This window comes from Trachypithecus francoisi, unplaced genomic scaffold (genome assembly GCF_009764315.1).
Source record: "Trachypithecus francoisi isolate TF-2019V2 unplaced genomic scaffold, Tfra_2.0 Lachesis_group21, whole genome shotgun sequence".
NCBI classification, from domain to species: Eukaryota; Metazoa; Chordata; class Mammalia; order Primates; family Cercopithecidae; genus Trachypithecus; species Trachypithecus francoisi.
Window position 1 is genome coordinate 54,175,283 of NW_022681467.1, and position 6,000 is coordinate 54,181,282.

Below are 6,000 nucleotides of genomic sequence, written 5' to 3' on the forward strand. Positions count from 1 at the left end.
GTTTGGCCTACAGAGAACACCAACATAGGAGGTTGGAAATTCTATTTAAAAAACGTTAAACAAGTTTAATTCTAGTATAGCACTTTTTTTCTTTATTTAGAGTACTTTTGGAGTTACAGAAAAGTTGCAAAGATAATAAAGAGAGTTTCCATGTACGCAACACCCAATTTCCCCATTCTTAACATACATTAGTGTGGTACATTTGTCACGACTAATGAACCATTGTTAATATGATGAATACATTATTGTTAACTCCATATTTTATGCAGATTTCCTGTTTTTCCTCTAATGTCCTTTCTTTGCTTCTGGTTACCACCTTACATTTACTTGTCATGCCTCCTTGGGCTCCTCTGAGCTGTGACACCTTCTGACACTTCCCTTGCTTATGACCTTGCCCTTGAGAAGTACTAGCTAGGTGTTTTATAGAATGTCCTTCAGTTTAAGGTTTTCTGATGTTTTTCTTATGATTCGACTGGGGTGGTGGGCTTTAGGGGTGAAGACCGCAAAGGTGAAATGCACGTCTCATCACATCCTATCAAGAGTACCTCCTATTGCCGGGCACAGTGGCTCACACCTATAATCCCAGCACTTTGGGAGGCTGAGGCGGGCAGATCATGAGGTCAGGAGATCGAGACCATCTGGCTAACACAATGAAACCCCATCTTACTAAAAATACAAAACATTAGCTGGGTGTAGTGGTGGGCGCCTGTAGCCCCAGCTACTCAGGAGGCTGAGGCGGGAGAAAGGCGTGAACCCGGGAGGCGGAGCTTGCAGTCAGCTGAGATCAGGCCACTGCACTCCAGCCTGGGTGACAGAGCGAGACTCCGTCTCAAAAAAAAAAAGAAAAGACTACTTCCTATCAGCAGGACTTATCAGTAACCATGTTGACCTTGATCACCTGGCTTACCAATGGCTTCCCAGAGTCTCCGCTATTAAAGTTGCTTTTCCCCCGACTTTCCATCCTGTAGTCTTTGGAAGAAAGCCGCTAAGTATAGCCCTTGGTTGAGGGGTGGAAGTTGTGTTCCATGTCCTGGAGGGAGGAGTATCTCTAACATCAATTATTGACAATTTTTCTGTATGGGAGATGTGTCATTTCTACTCTATTTATTATTCAATCATTTATTTATGTCATTATAGACTCAAGGATATTTCTTTTCTTTTTTTTTTTTTTGAGACAGAGTCTCACTCTGTCTCCCAGGCTGGAGTGCAGTGGCGCAATCTTGGCTCACTGCAAGCTCCGCCTCCCGGGTTTGCACCATTCTCCTGCCTCCGCCTCCCGACTAGCTGGGACTACAGGCACCCGCCACCTCGCCCGGCTAGTCTTTTGTATTTTTTAGTAGAGACAGGGTTTCACCGTGTTAGGCAGGATGGTCTCGATCTCCTGCCCTCGTGATCCACCCGTCTCGGCCTTCCAGAGTGCTGGGATTACAGGCGTGAGCCACCGTGCCCGGCCTAGAATATTTATTTTCTACTTTGATTTGTTTATTTATTTTTGTAGAGATTTGTTTATATATTTATTTTTGTAGAGACAAAGTATTGTTATGTTGCCCAGGCTGATTTTGAACTTCTGGGCTCAAGCGATCCTCCCGCCTTGACCTCTCAAAATGTTGGGATTACAGGTGTGAGCCACTGTACCCGGCCTATTTTCTACTTTGGGTTATAATCCAATACTATGTTATTTATGTTGTTATTCAAATTGTGACAGCTTCAGCCATCAGGAGGTCTTCCAGTTGGTGTCCCTTTGACATGTTACGATTGTTTTATCTTTTGAGCACTTCCTTAATTTCTACCCATACAAGATGTTGCAAGTTTACTTCAGATATTCCCTACCCCAGGCCAAGAATCATCCATACTTCAAAAAAGTCCTGGTTTCCATTTCTGGGGAAATGGTATGAGAACCTAACATCTGAGGCATGCGTGCAATGAAGTGTTTTTAACATGTAAACTTTACTCTGGTGACTTCTGTTTCTGGCAATATGGAGGATTAGACATGCTGAGTAACCCTTCCCATCAAAACAACTCACATGCTGGATAAAATATTTTAAATGCATTGATGAACCAGCACAAGGAGTGTTCTGAAACCAAACAGTGAAGGGAAGATTAAGCCCTTAGGGATAAGCTGAGTCCCGAAGCTGGTTTTTTATTTCTATTTTTTATTTTTTTTTTGTCCTGGGGAACAGTGGAAGCCTGTGAACAAGTGATTTAATTTTCTCAGTACTTTAGGTTTTGTAGGACAAAAGACAAAGCTCAGGGCCCATTCAAGTTGGGAAGTCTAGCAGGATCCTTCAGCGTACAATGAGCCCAAAACCCTGCCCCAACCCCAAAGGAAAAGTGTCAGATGTAGGCACTCAGTGAGGGGAAAAGGCCAATTCTTCTAAGAGTCAGGAGCACAGGGTAGGCTTCCCAAAGGTTCGCAGCCCAAATTCACACTACCTGCGTGGTCTGAAAATCTTTATCCGAGACCTGAAATCTACTGGTCAGTGCCCACCCTCCACTTCTACCTGGAATAAGACAAGGCAAAGGCAAATTCTTTCTGGAGAAGCCACCTTCAGCCCAGGTGTGACTGATTGTATATTCTGCAGACAGCTGAAACAATATTTCCTACATGATGTGCTCTCCTAGAAACTTGGCATATCCCACCAGGAGGTAGAGTTTCCATCCCCACCCTTGCAAACTGGACCGGCCTCTTGACTGCCTTAAAGGATAAAAAGCAGTGAGCAAATGATCCCGCATGACTTCTGAGGCTAGGTTAGAAAAGGTGATACAGCCTCCATCTGGGACTCTCTCTCTTTCTCTTTCTCCTCTATCTCTCCCTCCCTCTCTCTGCCACTAGCTTGCAAGCCCTGAGCTGCTATGTAAAAAGTCCTGCTACCTGAAGCCTTGATCTGGAGAGACAGCTCAGGGACAAAACATAAAAGTCATAGAGAAATGACCACAGAGTCCCAGGTGTTCCCATTGGCTGAACTCTTCCAGCCAGGGGCCAGACCTGTGAGCATGCAAGCCTTCCAATGATTCCAGCCTGGATAATGAAGACTTTGGCCTTACCCAGACAGATCTGGCTTTTGTCCTGGTACTTGGGAAGTAATCTCTGGGTCCTCAGAATGTTTTGACTGATAGGAGTGTTCACCTGGTAGCCTTGTGTTATACTGAATAATCATAACAAGGTGAGTTGGGGCGGGGGCTGGCCAGATAGCAAGGGGTTGGCTCCCAAAGACCAACAGTGTAGCTTAGAGTGGAGACTTGGGATCATGTGATATCAGTTGACCTGGAGACTGAAATCAGTCACGTGGGCAATCAATCAATCATACCTACATAATAGAGCTTCAGTAAAAACTCTGGACACTGAAGCTTAGGCAAGCTTCTATGATCATACTCTATGTACTTTGTTACACACTGACACTAAGAGTCACACATCCTGTATTAGTCTGTTCTCACCCTGCTAATAAAGACATACCCGAGACAGGGTAATTGTAAAGGAAAGAAGTTTAGTGGACACACAGTTCTATATGGCTGGGGAGGCCTCACAGTCCCCTATGACTGGGGAGGTCTCACAGTCATGGCAGAAGATGAAGGAAGAACAAAGGGATGTCTTACATGGCAGCAGGCAAGAGAATTTGTGCAGGGGAACTTCCCTCTATAAAACCATCAGATCTCGTGAGACTTACTATCACCAGAACAGCACAGGAAAAACCGGCCCCCGTGACTCAATTACCTCCTACCAGGTCCCTCCCATGACACTTGGGGATTATCACAATTCAAGGTGAGATTTGGGTGGGGACACAGAGCCAAATCATACCGTATCCTGACTCCACAGGGGAGGGCGACAGAAGCTGCACATTTGGAGCCCTCTGCCCTACGCTCGTCTTCCCTTGGCTGATTCGATCTGTATATATTTCCTTTAATAAACCATAACCATGAGTACATCTGCTTTCAGTGAGTTCTGAGGGTTTTTCCAGAGAATTATCAAACTGGAGGGTTGTTTGAAGATACCAACAAACTTGCAGTTGGTGTCAGAGGGAGGGTGATTTAGGAACTATGCCCTTTAACTTTGTAGTTGGCCCTAAACTCCCTGCACAGACCCAGCTGCAGTTTTACGAAAGCCACATGAGAAGCTCTGAGTGCGAAACACCCAGCAGAGCCCAGTCAACCCCCACAAGTGTGACTGAGAATAATTAAATGGTTGTTGATGTTTGGGCCGCTAAGTTTTGGAGGTAACTGAAATGCTCAGCCTCCAAGGATTCTCACAGATAGGGTCAAAGACAATAAAACACACAAGGAAACAGGCCACACTGAGCCAAAGCCCCCAGAAACAATAAAATTAGAACTGCACACACGTCAGGCACTGAACATACCATAAAAATAAGTACGTCTACCATGTTTAAAGAAATAAAAGAGGAACTGTTAGCTATTAAGCTGTTGTCTCTCAGCTCCAAATTAACCCTCTACACCCTGCTCTGTCGTACTGGGGCTGAGTCTCTGGACATGTCATTTCTCCTCAGTCAGCGGGTTTTCTCTCAGGCTCCAATGCGAGAGGCACTCAAGGAAGACCTGAGATCGGAAGAGGGGAGAAGAGACCAGTCTTTCCTGTCCTGTTTCTGTTCTTGACAGTGTTGCTTCAGCAGTGACCTTTCATCCAAAAGCAGTAGTTGTTCAGTCTCCACGTTGTTTTGGCACTCCCAGAAGCAGCCTCATTGTATCCCCTCAGAGGCCCCAGCCCTGGCCAGCCAGTGTTCCCTCCTCAGGAGTCCGTGGCCACCTCCATGAAGCCCTCTCACTGAGCTCCTGGGGTCCCATAACCCCAGCATCTTCCCTTATGTCCCCTTAACTCTAGGAATGGTAGTTTCTTCCTGCAGTTACTACCCTTGTGGTACCTCAGTGTCTTCTTTTGGCTTTGACAGTTCTCCATTACCTGTTTAACCAGTTCCTTATACTAAATTATCTTTGTTAAAACAGCTGGTGTAATTTCTGCTTCCCTGGCTGGACCTTGACTAACAGAGCACTTGGTACCAAGAGTTGTCCCAGGAAACAGACTCTCGAAGAAGGGATTCTGGGATTGGATTGGCCACATCCTCATGCTTGATTGCAGTGTCTATGAAATATGGAATACAAGCACAGGTGTGCTGAATACCAGCTAGTGAGAGCCAGTCATACACAACTTTTCAACTCTGTGTTCAGTGATATCCCATTGGCAGCCTAAAATCAGTCATGATGGGAGTGTTTATACCATAGAAATCTGCAAAACCTGGCTGGGCATGGTGGTTCACAGCTGTATTCCCAGCACGTTGGGAGGCTGAGTCAGGAGGATCACTTGAGGCGGGAGTTTGAAGTTATGATGAGCTATGAGCGTACCACTGCACTCTGTCCTGTGTGACAGAGTGTGGCCCTGTCTCAAAAAAATAAAATCAACCAACCAAACAAACAAAAAAACAAAGAAAAGGAAATAAAAGGAATCTGCAAAAACTACAGATATTATTTCCCCCCTGAGAGAGCCAGTTTACCACACACCAGTGATTACAAGTAATCAATGGCTCATGGTGACATCATTACCAATATCATTTGATTGTGACAATGTTCCCACCGAAGTAAGGGCATGGAGAGCCATGGGACTGCCACAATTACATGGTAGTGATGACTTCAGGACCATAGGGTGAGACAGCTATCTCTAAGTTCACTGGAGCTATTATGGAAAGCAAAGGACATGCTCCAATCTTTAAACTCTCAGCTTAAATCACAGTCAGAGAACCAGAGAGATTCTACAGAGCCCTAAATAATCCTTTATTTCTTGTAGTCGTAGATTTCTCTCTCTCTCTTTTTTTTTTTTTTTTTTTGAGACGGAGTTTCGCTCTTGTTGCCCAGGCTGGTGTGCAATGGCATAATCTCGGCTTAACTACAACCTCTGCCTCCCGGATAAGCGATTCTCCTGCCTCAGCCTCCTGAGTAGCTGGGATTAGAGGCAGCTGCCACTACGCCCAGCTAATTTTTTGTATTTTTAGTAGAGAC